The 13,123-nt window shown below is 41.9% G+C and overlaps 1 pseudogene across 1 annotated transcript; it reads right to left on the reverse strand.

Annotated features, from left to right (window-relative positions):
- Window positions 1–362: 362 nt before the first annotated feature.
- On the reverse strand, window positions 363–11,962 carry LOC306933063 (5'-nucleotidase domain-containing protein 2-like; annotated as a pseudogene). Its single transcript has 10 exons — window positions 11,957–11,962; window positions 11,580–11,654; window positions 8,606–8,734; window positions 8,144–8,204; window positions 7,362–7,464; window positions 6,817–6,921; window positions 6,506–6,605; window positions 6,204–6,350; window positions 949–1,013; window positions 363–614 (listed from the first exon to the last, which is right to left on the reverse strand). The product of its transcript is annotated as a 5'-nucleotidase domain-containing protein 2-like (transcript).
- Between the last annotated feature and the right edge of the window lie 1,161 nt (window positions 11,963–13,123).

Here is a 13,123-nt window from a genome sequence, read left to right on the forward strand (position 1 = left end):
TTGAGCTTAGCCCAGAAACCCTGGGTAAATATAGATTTCATTTCATTTCATTTCCATCTTAGCCCGTAGCACTTGCACCAGCCTCAACAACCTTACAGGTTACAAGCGTATGCAAAGGCTCACCTTATGTGATTTAGATAGCATTTTATGTAGACATAGCACTCTATAGTGTATACTCATAGCTTTACTGTACAGTTTTTATGCTGTTAGACAGATGATAGATTCTTAGCTTCCTTATGATTCTTGATGACTATTTCTTATGTATTTGATGTATTACCATGTGTTGTTCTTGCTTACTGTAAATCGCTCTGGATTAAGAGCATCTGCTAAATGCCTATTTACGTAATTGTAAATTGTGTGGCTCAGCGTATGAGAGCCTTTTCCTCCAAAAAAGGTGTCTTCATGGATCCTGGTGCATCCACAGAGGCGCCTCGTGCTGCAGCGGCGTGCAACGGGGGTAGAAGGTATAGGAGGGGTCGTAGTTCAAAAGGCAGCTGAGGGAGGCCATGTAGAGGTCTGAGAAGCGACTCAAGCGTCTGGAGAAGTAGGTGGGATTGTGACACGTCTTGAAGATGCTGCCGAACCGAGGATTGAACAGGTTCTTTGTCATCGCTCTGGAAGGCAAAGCAGTGATGTGTAGTTTTAGGAATTTAAGATGTAATAGGCTACTTGTTTTAGTTAGGCAAGTATAGAGAGATAAGAAACTGCGAGGGCAGAAAGACAGGAGAGACAAGATGCGAGACAAGATGGAGGTCGATTCTAAACCGGGTCCTCATGCTCACAAGGAGCATGTGGTCTGTGCAAAAACTGTCTGAGCCACTGGGCAACCACTTTTGTTTTGGGTTTTGATTATTATTATTGTTAATATCTTTTTTGGGGGGGGGTACCTTGTATAAAGCATGAAAGTGTGAGGAGAGACCAGACAATTAGAAAACAAGAGGTACTCACCGAAGTTCTTCTCTCTCCTTAAGCCATTCCTGCAAAACCTGCTTTGACTTTGGGTCACGATGCATCTGGGATGAAGAAAATGACATGCAAAGGTATACACAATTATCTTGACAGCGTAGTATATTTATATCCAAGTAGTATAACGCCAACCTATAATTCCTACTCAGCCATTATTATCTATAATGAAAATTATGAATATATTACATAGCTACTCTGACAATATATGCTATGATCAAAGGGAGATCCACCGCGCTCCAAGCCAGGTTCAGGCTGAACCGGTGCATCACGGGCGGCGGTGGCTCAGGGGTAGAGTGGCTGGATGGTAACCGCAAGGTTGCCAGTTCGAACCCAGGCTCCCCCAGAGTTAGTGTCAAAGTGTCCTTGAGCAAGACACTGAACCCCAAATTGCTCCTGATGTGCTGGTTGGTGCCTTGCATGGTTTCTGCTGCCATCGGTGTATGAATGTGTGTGTGAATGGGTGAATGTAATGCACAATCTATGTAAAGCGCCTTGGATAAAGGCGCTATATAAATGCACCATTTACCATTTACGGGAGCAAGACACATAGCAAAAGGAATGAAGGCACTCGAGCAACTCAGACTGTCGGACAGTTGCTCCAGTGCCTTCATTCTGTTCAATATACATTATGATCTATGGCAAAAAAACAACTAAACTTTGATCCTCCTAAACTGAGTTCATATACTGTAGTGCCAATAAAATAACCAGCCACAAGCCCAGTTGCCCACAAAAAATAACCTAAACTTTTCAGTCTGTCTCATTATTAAGATGGTAACACCACCGCGGTGTGCTTCCAAGCACACAACTCCACCTATGCACAAAACATAAGAAACAAAACAGTGAGTGACAACCATCAGTTTTACATATACCGGTAGATATAAAAATCACACCTGTGTAAAGTGAGGGGCGCTAATATATTAAAGTCTAACTCATGTTGATTAGGTCATGTAATGGTGATGTAAAACAAACGGTGCCAACACAAACATTAAATGCCATTAACAATAAAAAGACAATATGACATAATGATGTAAATTTTCCCTTCATTGTCAATGGCGTTTTTAAAACAAACATTAAACTAAAAACAAACATTAAACCTGTATATAGGAGGGCAAAAAAAGGAAATAAAAATATCAAAGTTGTCAAAGCACTGAATTAAAACAGAGATTAACACCAATCCCTTTATTCCAGAGGAATGGAGAGGGGGAAATACAAATAAACTAGAAATAAAAAGAATCACACTCGTGTGAAGTGAGGGTCTTTTGCTGCCACATGGCGTCACGGGGGTGGGGGGAGGGCATGCTTAAAATAAGACCCAAAGTCCATAGACTTGGCTGCCATATGACATCATGTCTGAAAGCCAGACATTGGAGGGGAGCCCCTCAAAAAGGTGGTAGGGTCATGGTTTTAAACCCTCATTAAACAATAATGTCCATAAATGATATATCGACTAAAATACAGTAGCTGTGCATTAAAAGAAAATACAATCTATATTCCCCTTGAAATCAAGCATTATTAAGTGCTTTGAAAACAAAAAAGCCAATATCCTTTGCAAATTAACACAATCTGTTTTTGATTAAAAGGTTCTCAGCCCATTCTGCCTGTGTTTGTGGAAAGCGGAGAGGACCGTTCCTAGCTCCTTCTTATGAAGTCCATAGCTTTCTCCGGGTCATTGAAGGTGTGGGAGGCTACAACTGGTCCAACTGCTAGACTGTGTCTGAAAATCATGTCATCTCATCATCACATTCCTTCCCAGGTGAGTGTTTTCTGTAGAAATGTGTAATGCGTTCTGTCTTGAAATCTCAGGAGCCTCGCTATAATTTCCCCAGGTCTCTTGGTGCATCTTTCATGGTTGCCAGCCGGTCCCGTAGCTCATTCAGGGAGGAGAGGGAGACAGGGTTGGCATCTACCTAAGCCTGGGCATCCTCCAGGTTTTAATTATTGAGCCTATTGAGCCCAGCCCAGCCCACTTTTTACTTTTTGTGGTCTTTTTTTTCCTGTTGCGGATGGGACTCATGATTGTTAATTCCCACCTGATGTCCTGTGGGAGTCCGGACTGCTCCAGGCTGTGCTGAATAACTGCTAGCTTGCAGAATGTCTTCAGACTGGGATTTAAGTCTAAGATGTACAGGTCATCAGTGGGTGTAGAACGTTTGTATCCTCCAAAAAGGATGATACGATCTTCCACCATGCAACAGCACATAAAGGACATCTCAGATGGGCCTTCCCACTTGGGCTCAACCTTCTTCCAGGAGAAGGTCTTTGGACTGAATTTCCACATATCATTGAAGGGCTGGTTAAAGTTTTCACCACCAAATATGTACAGCTCATCATTGTAGGCAAAGGCTGAATGAAAGCAACGTTCTTCTGGAAGCTGTTCAGAGGGCATGCTCAGCCAGCAGTTGGTCTCTGTGTCAAACACGCTGATGCCGTCCTTTTGGAGCCCTCCGAAGTTGTCCTGGTGGAGCCCCCCGCCCCCAAATACAAACATCTTTGTCCCGATGATAGTGGCAGAGTGACATTCTGAACCACGTGGAAGAGTGCCTCTGGTGTTAATTAAAGACCAGGCCACGGTGATAGTGTCAAACCTGTACATGCCCTGGGTGTATCTGGTCAGCTGGTTGCGTCCCCCATAGATATACATGGCCTTCCCAAAGACGCAGGCCGAGTGGTACATCCTCTCCTCTGGAACAGTCCCGGAAACCTCGGGCTTGAACCATCTGCGGGCGTCGACGTCAAAGGCATAAAGCACGTTGCAGTAACCCCCTGTCTGCTTCAACCCGCCCCAGATGTAGATGATGTCTTCTATGAGCACAGCTGTGTGGCTCCAGCGCCTGGAGGGAACCTCGGGGGGGTGTCCTCTCCCAGTTGTCACCGGAGACACCTTCACCCAGCTTAAAGACACTGCATTGAAGACGTTGACCTCAATCTGATCCATGTCGCTGCAGTGGTCCCCTCCAAAGGAATACACCTTGTGTCCTACTGCCACAGCAGCATGATCTTCCTGTGCTCCACCTTTCAGGTGCACCGACCAGCACAGCATTCCTCACACCAGCTCGCCAGTGGATCAAATCGGGAAAAGCCAATGTGTTGGCTGTCTTCGCTAATCGAGTAAGCTGATGCTTGTTGATTTCACCAATATGGCAGAATGATCACCACCATGGGGTCGCCCCGGCCCAGGCAGACTCTGAAAATCCCACGCCCTACACAGCATACAGTTCAGCGGTGATGACAACTAATCTTAAATTGCCAAAACTGAAAATCAATATAAATCACGTGTGCATTGAGTGTCTCTGACCAGTCAATACAAGATGTCCGGCTGTGTCTGACCAATGACACAAGATGTTGGGCTAAAAACTTTGTTCGGCAAGTTAGAAGATCTTGGATGTGCAAGAACTACCGAACAAAGTTCTGAAATGCTTCAGGGATTGGCTCTAAAAGTTGATTAATTAGATTTTATTTAACTGACAGTTCATTTTAAAGAATTGTGACGACATTGTGAATGTCGTCACACTCGTGTGACGTGAGGGGCACCTTTTATCATGATGATCATGTATGTTGATGAAGTCATGGGAACGCACAAAATCACACTTGTGTCAATTGAGGGGCGCTCTTATCTATACATCACATTCTTCAGTGCTCAGCTAATCAAATCATCACATTCCGTGGTACACACAAACACACAAAGCTGTGCATAGGAAAAAAAGGAAAAGTCAAAAAGACCATAGACTTGGCTGCCACATGACATCACGGGCAGTTGGAGGGGAAAATATGATTTGAAATGATTAAAATTAGAAATGAAATGATTGAAATTAGATCATTACACCTTTTTGAGGGGTGCTAGTTGAGGGGCGCTAGCTGTTCCAACGTCTGCCTTTTGAAATGATGTCATATGGCAGCCAAGTGTTTGTTTAGAGCACTTTTAAACATAGAGTGGCAGCCAAGTTTACTTGTTTACAGCAGTAAATGTCATGTGAGGTCATGTGGCACAATAGATACAGATGCCATTCACTTCACACAAGTGTGATTTCTTTACAGTATGGCTTCTAGGAGGTGAGCAGCTGCATTTTTATTGAGACATAGATGAAACAGTATCCACCTTATACTCTATTTCATGGTCGTTTTTCAACCCATGGACCCCCTAGCTGAGAGAGAGAGATGAAGCAGGGAAGCCCACTATACAGTATGTACCGTGTTGCTGATTAAACGTTTTCATAGATTCCACTTGTTGATAGCACTATCATCAGTGTTGTTTCATGTTGATTTATTTTCATGATTTTTTTCATGATTTAACCACTTAACCCATATATTTTTTTCTTAAATGTTTTATCCCACAATTTTGTAACCCATTTTTTCACCCAGTGTCAATTATCTAATGTAATCCTGGGCGCTACAATTCCTCTGCCAACCTGGGGGGCAGCGGACTGACCTCATGCTTCTAAAAAAGCCTTCTAAATACTGACTGAATTGTCGAATATTAATTTAAAAATCACACCCGGGTGAACCGAGTGGTGCAAGGTCTTATATAGCCTGATCAGCTGTGGTCTGACGTAATGTCAGTGACCATAGTAACCATGCTCATTTTTTTGGGTCCCACGTACAGGTACACACACGTACAGGTACACACATACATAGACACAAACATAGATACAGACCAAGCTGGTTGTTGGAGTGGTTTGCACCACTCAAAAATTACAAAAATGTTGCCAATATACTGTAATACTGTACATAGCAACAAGAACCCCCAAAGGGGTTCCTGCCCAAAATGGGTCAATATTAGTAAACTTTACCTTTCACTCTGTACTTGGTCTGCTCTTTTTGAGGGGCGCCAGCCCCTCCTATACAGGTTTAATGTTCGTCTTTAGTTCAATGTGTTTTGTAAACGCCATTGACAATGAAGGGACAATTTACATCATGTGCCTCATTACGTCATATTGTCTCTTTATTGTTAATGGCATTTAATGTTTGTGTTGGCACCGTTTGTTTTATATCACCATTACATCACCTAATCAACTTTTTTTTCCCCCTCTACACCAAACCTCTTTGTCGAAAATAGCCAATCCTTGCTCATTTTGGCTAAAGTTCTCCTCAGCATAGGGATGCTATGGTTCAAGTGGTTAATGTAAAAAGAGATCCTGTCACATTTGGCGGTTTCCCTGTAGTAACTCTGAGGACCCCCTGTTGAAGACCCCTGCTCTATTTAAAGACCATTTCACAGAGGAGTGTGTTGCAACACTGACCTGCATGCGCTCCAGTAGACCAGTGAGAGCCTGCAGCCAGGTGAGCTTCAGAGTGTATTGTTCTGTGTTCACCACCTTAGTCTCCAGCTCTAGTTCAGGTACGATGGCTCCAGTACGCCAGCCGTGACGTCCTACTGGTATTTGGTCCTACCAAATACCAGGAGGACACAGTCTTGTGTGTGTGTGTGTGTGTGTGTGTGTGTGTGTGTGTGTGTGTGTGTGTGTGTGTGTGTGTGTGTGTGTGTGTGTGTGTGTGTGTGTGTGTGTGTGTGTGTGTGTGTGTGTGTGTGTGTGTGTGTGACAGCATACATAACATATACCTGCTTGTAAACCTGTCCTTTGTCCAAACTCTTTATTTTGTCCCATTGGAGGTCACCATTCCCATCCAAGCGTCTGAACGGTCTGGGGAAGTAATGTTGAGGTCTTACAGCTTGTATAGTATTTGTAGTAGTAATATAGTAATATAATGTACAACCCAATGATCCACCATCTATCTATTTATCTATCATAGTAATTCAAACTCCAGTGCAAGAAACGGAAGCCAGTTCATCAGGTTTGATTTAATGCTTGAGTCAAACGTTCATCATGTTGATGCCTTCCCAGACAGACTCACTTGACCATACAGTCAGTGAAGAAGTGAGGCTTGTCCGCCTGGACAATGATAACATCGAAGAAGTCCCTCCAGTGTTTCCCCACCATGTATGTCATTCCTTTATCCCTGCAGACAGGAATGTAAATGCATAATTTTTCAGGTATGAATCTCTCTGAAGCAGTGAGTTCCGGGGACCCACAGGGGTTCTTGAGACTGGGTTCCAGGGGGTCCACAGCTAAAAGATTAATTGGTAGGTACCAAATGGACTGTTATGGGTCTGAAACTCTGTCCACACCGTTGATACACTACGCAACCAGTTGCACCATGCAACCAGTTGCATCGGTCTGAATTTACCTGTTGAAGGTCATTTCAGTTTGGGGATTCTGTTGCAATTGCAGTTGCAACTTGTTGTGTTGCGAATCAATGCTGTGGATTGGGCTTGAGAGTGGACAAAATGGACCCTTACGGGCTATCAGTTATGAGGATATGTGGTCTATGCTTACCAAACCAAACTGAGGGTCCTTGAAATTAAAATGTTTGAGAATCAATACTAAGGAGACACTCACACAAAGCAGAAAGGACTGTTGGTGATCAGGAATAGTTTCTTCCCTTGACTGACCAGTCGATGCAGCACAGCATGGGTCTCCTCTCCTCTTAGAATGTACTTCTCTATGGATTCACAAAAGCAACATGGAGTTCTAAAATTAAAATACATGACAAACTAGATTGGCAACACAGAAAGTAGTCTTTTAAATTAAGACAGACTTGTTGGCTCACACAACTGTATTTCGGAATTGTGTCAATCTACTAGTAAGAAGTAGTAGAAGTAGTAGTAGGGGCCTCACAGGGCAGGGCATTCTCACATTCTACCACAGCTAGGGTACCAATTCTGCCAGCCAACTTACTAGCCTGCTGGTCTAATTATTACACCACGAATCTGCACCTCCCGGATTTGAATCCCGCTGCTGCAGTGCCGCCACTATTTTTCCAACAACTGCGGACTCGTTTTCTTGCCGATAAAATAGTTTTAGACCATGACCGCGAGTTGCCGTGTCGAACGTTGCGAAGTTCGCTGGAGCCGACACAACCCTATCGGGATCTTGAATCACGTGTCAGAATAATTGAAAATAGAGCTGATGTTCCGCCTCCCACCACTTGCTAGTGGTCTTGAGAAGCTAGCTAAATAAGTAAAGTCAAATATACCCTTCCCTTCCGGGCTGAAGAGCAGATGACAATCTCCTGTCTGTGCAGAACTTTCACGAGGCAGAATTACAGAAGAAGCATTCGAAGATTGCAAAAGTGTTGTCTGGCTTGATCATATACACACAGTAAATAATGGCTTTCTCACCCAGATCTTGCATGATCCATTTATAGTTGTAGCCTTTCACGTGAACCATACCAATAGCTTCCTAGAAATTGAATCAAAACAAAGACATATCAAACTCAGTATCTAATTAAATATACACACGAGTTTCAACAGTGTTCCACTGTCAGAAGAAGAACAATGCTAAACGCTGAAGTAAAACAATTCAGTGCGTAAAAAAGGAATAAAAGGACAGTACGTGGATAAGAACTACAAAACTTGATCTTGCTATTCAAACTGTGACTGATATGTGAATTATAACAAAAGATACAATGTATCCTCTCCTGTTTCCGAAAATCCTCTCATCCCAGGAACAAGGTGTTATTGTCCACTGTTAAGACAACAGATACCTCTCTCTTCTGTTGAAGAATCACGGCGTGCAAAAACAGTCAAATGAATATGAAAATAAATATTATGAGGGTCACAAAGACTTGCAAATGTACTTACAGACACGTCCTTGTAGAGGTGAATTGGATCATATTCAATGTCACTGGAGATAAAGAAATCATTCACCACAGCCAACAGGGTCATCTCTGGCAGGGAGAAAATGTCCATATACTGTTTCACCTTTGGTCCCTATGTCAGATGTTAGGACATACTGTATATATATATAAAAAAGGTTGACATTTATTTTCTCAACTGTGTCCGTGTAAGAATAATGCAGTTAACTGGATTAAGGAAAAAAAACATCGCCTGTGAACCGGAACAAATTTTGATTCCACTAAGAGGTTTCCCTGCTATGAGAATTAAGCCCTAATTGAAATTGGTGGAAGACCAAAAAGGTTTTGTGTGTTTATGAGGATTAGAAGTTGGAGAGTCATGCTTCACTCTCCAGGGACCAACTTCAAAACACCCAATCGACCAAAAACTATTTGAACCAGACAAGTCAATATATCAAAGCCCAAATTAGCAAATAGGAAAGTTGTCATCTCAGATTACCTGTGTGCTTGTCAGAGTAAATTATGTGTTTTTACAGTTTCTAACAAATGAGTGTGTGTGTGTGTGTGTGTGTGTGTGTGTGTGTGTGTGTGTGTGTGTGTGTGTGTGTGTGTGTGTGTGTGTGCGTGCGCGCGCGTGCGTGCGTGCGTGCGTGCGTGCGTGCGTGCGTGCGTGCGTGCGTGCGTGCGTGTGTGTGTTTTAGTAGAATTAAAAGTAGATAATGTGCATTCAGTGTGCAAAAGTTTGGTCCCTGCCTAGCATTTGGCCTGCTATAACCAAAATATAGAAATAATAATCTATTGTATTATATGATATGAACACGGTAGGGTATAGGGTGGTTGTGATGATGATAATGATAGCAATGATTGCAGAGATAATGGTAATATTGGTGCTAATGGTTGTGGTGATGATAATGATAGCGATGATGGCAGAGATGATGGTAATATTGTATCGGTAGGGTAGTAGGGTGGTTGTGATGATGATAATGATAGCGATGATGGCAGAGATGATGGTAATATTGGTGCTAATGGTTGTGGTGATGGTAATGATAGCGATGATGGCAGAGATGATGGTAATATTGTATCGGTAGGGTAGTAGGGTGGTTATGATGATGATAATGATAGCGATGATGGCAGAGATGATGGTAATATTGGTGGTAATGGTTGTATCGGTAGGGTAGTAGGGTGGTTGTTGGCAGAGATGATGGTAATATTGGTGGTAATGGTTGTGGTGATGTGGTGATCTGTATCGGTAGGGTAGTAGGGTGGTTGTGATGATGATAATGATAGCGATGATGGCAGAGATGATGGTAATATTGGTGGTCTCTGTATCGGTAGGGTAGTAGGGTGGTTGTGATGATGATAATGATAGATGATGGCAGAGATGATGGTAATATTGGTGGTAATGGTTGTGGTGATGATAATGATAGATGATGGTAATATTGGTGCTAATGGTTGTGGTGATGATAATGATAGATGATGGTAATATTGGTGCTAATGGTTGTGGTGATGTGGATGATGCTGTCGTTGCTGTCGGGAGGAAACCACCTAACTCCAATTTTGAGTTTTCTTTTGCAATCAACATGATGTTGATGATAATGGTATTAATTATAATAATTATAATGCTTGAATAATGGTTATGTACAGTATATATCCAGGTAGATCTATATAATGACATGTGTATTGAAAGTGTGCTTCAGCCTACTTGTTTTGATCAGCTTAACAGTTTGCTTATGTTGATGTATGATTTTATTTATACGGGTGAAGATGATCAAATAAAATAAACTAAATTATGTATTTCTTTATAAAGAGAGGAGGTTCCAGTTGTACCCTTTCAGAGTTACAAATTGATAAATTCCCACCAAGGCGATTATTCTACTGTGAATTGTTAATTATTTATAACATGTCTAATTCGGTTTTTCGGCAATATACCAAGCATCATTGTTCCAGATGTGTACGTGTACTTTACTTTGTTTAACCCCCCATTCTATAACCTGATAATGATTATTTGATTTTTATCATACATTTAACTGCGTCTGCTCTGTTAACAAATAGAGACAGAAACTCACTGATATACAGTTCCTGGTTGAATGTAATGGAATGCATCTATCTTCATCAGAAGAGGGAGCGGTGGGCAGATTGTACAAATATAACTACAAAGGAAATGTTAAAGCTACAACCTTAACTTATTTTCAGTCATTATTAGAATAAGTTCAGTCAGACAACTCTTAGAATCAATTTAGAATATACATTTATTGAGCATAATTGAGCATTAGATATATGAAGCATAGATTGGCGTCAGGGCTCTGTCCCTATTCATTCCCTGTAACATTAACATTTTAGTTAAGTTATAAGCCAAATAGAATTACAGGGAATGAATAAGACCCCATACAGGGGGATCTAGAAACAGAGCCTACAGGTGGATGCTGGGGAGGCGGTGGGATTTGCAAAAACTTCATGAGCGGCATGTTAGCAGCAAGCGAGGCAGGGAGACAGCAGCGGAAGCAGCGACGCACGTCCGCACAGCAGGAGAGAAGCCAGGAATGAGCAGGTAGGCAGAGAAGTTTAAATAGCCGCTCTGATCAGGTAAAGAGTGCACAGGACTAGTCATCTGATCAGGTATAGGCACGCTCACAAGTTGTCTGCCTGAACTAGCTACACAGGCTTCGCATCACAGTTTGTAGCATGTTACATTTTCCTTACAATGTAACTAGTAGTCTGCACTCTGCAGTGGTTGGAGGTGGTCTCCCTACTGCAACTGAGATATTTAGAACCTGGTGTTGGGTAGGACACCTGGTTTACAAGTAGTACTACCTCAAGCTCATAAGTGCTATATATCCCCTGTCCAAACGGGACATTCTTTAGATGTTTGGCCTGGTTTGAATCCCGGGTAGGACATAAAAGTTACTGATTGCACCTTTAATGATTTTTCACCCTGCATGTTGCAGATTATTCCCACAGAGAGGCTCAGACCTCTTATTTACCTTTTGAATGTCATAGTGCAGGCCTCGAACAGCGAAGTTAGGAATGTAGTCATATTTACGAATGGCTCCAAGATACTGTCAAGAAAGAAAAAGAAAAAGAGATTGAGAATCTAAAATAGCATAGAGGGTTTGCACATACATTGGTTGGTTGGTTTGATTCTGTCCTGAGGCTGAGACCATTGTCCATATCCTCTCTGCCGTGCAGTGTAGTAGATCTTAGTATTGAGTGCGTTGGAGTACAGGGCCAGGGTGTAATCGTAGTCAGTCATGAACAGAGAATGACAAAAACAACATCAGTGACAGAAATAAATAAGGGGACATGCTGAAGTGTACAAGGATGTTCTGTGTCATGCACCACCTTAACCATCCCTCCCTACCCTCATTCCTACCCTTTATACTAGGTGCGCTCCTATGCACTGAGGTACCAATATACAGAGAAGGAGAAGTCCACATTATTATTCAACACAAATAAACACTGTTGGAGCAAAGACTGTGTGCGGACTTCTCCTTCTCTGTATGTATCTACCTTTTGTCCAGCACCAGCGAGGAACTGGATGTGCAGTGCAAGCCACCTGCTTTTTAACTGAGGTACCAATAAACACTCAAATTCTACTGCTGATTTATAGGCTACACAGGATTACTAAAGTCAGTGCAATGTAGCTAATGTGCAGAAACAAATGTAGTGAACTAAATTCAAAACACCACAAGATTCACAGCACTACAAACCAAAACATATTTTTTGATACTTCTAACACCACATCTCAGAGGAAAATATTACATACAGGTATAAACATTTTACTCCATCTCCACTACAGTTATTTAACAGCTTTAGTTACTGATTGAACACAATCCCTGAACAAAATGCCTTCAATAACGTGAGTGTCATACGTGCCAAAGCAGCTACATAATATGACTCACTGTATTCATTAATTGAGAATCTTAATCCTCATGTTGTAGGCCTGTATAGGTACATTACTTGAGAAGCCTATACTGTAACTTTCCTGAATGTTTTGAGCATCATAGCCTACTAGCCTAATAGAGTATTTCTATTTTCGTATACTTGTGACTTTCACTGTACTAGCCGACATTTCAAAGACAAATTGTACTTTTGACACCACTAAAGATGTCTAGGAAGGGAAATGGTACAATATTACTACATAAATTAATTATGGCTATTTTCACAATTATTTATATTTTTCGAAAAATCCTGGGAAAATGCTTAAATTTCAATAGGCTAGGCAGCCATGCATTCATTAATGATAGAGAAAATGTAGGTAGTTTTTACCCTTATACCCTTCACTTGACAGAGCAACTTTCATTCAAGTCCCAAACAAGGGACTAAATTATTTTCACTCCTATGCCACCAAAATGTCATTAAGACATGCAAATCCCTTGACTCCTTCAAAACCGCTCTCAAAGGGCACCTACGGACGGCTGCAATTCGAAACTGGCCCCCGTAAAAATAGCCTATAGCTACTTTGTCCCACCACTGCTCAATGTACTGAGTACTGACTCATATTTGCGATACCTATAGTGACATAAAA

Source organism: Electrona antarctica (genome assembly GCF_951216825.1).
Source record: "Electrona antarctica genome assembly, chromosome: 2".
Classification (NCBI taxonomy): Eukaryota; Metazoa; Chordata; class Actinopteri; order Myctophiformes; family Myctophidae; genus Electrona; species Electrona antarctica.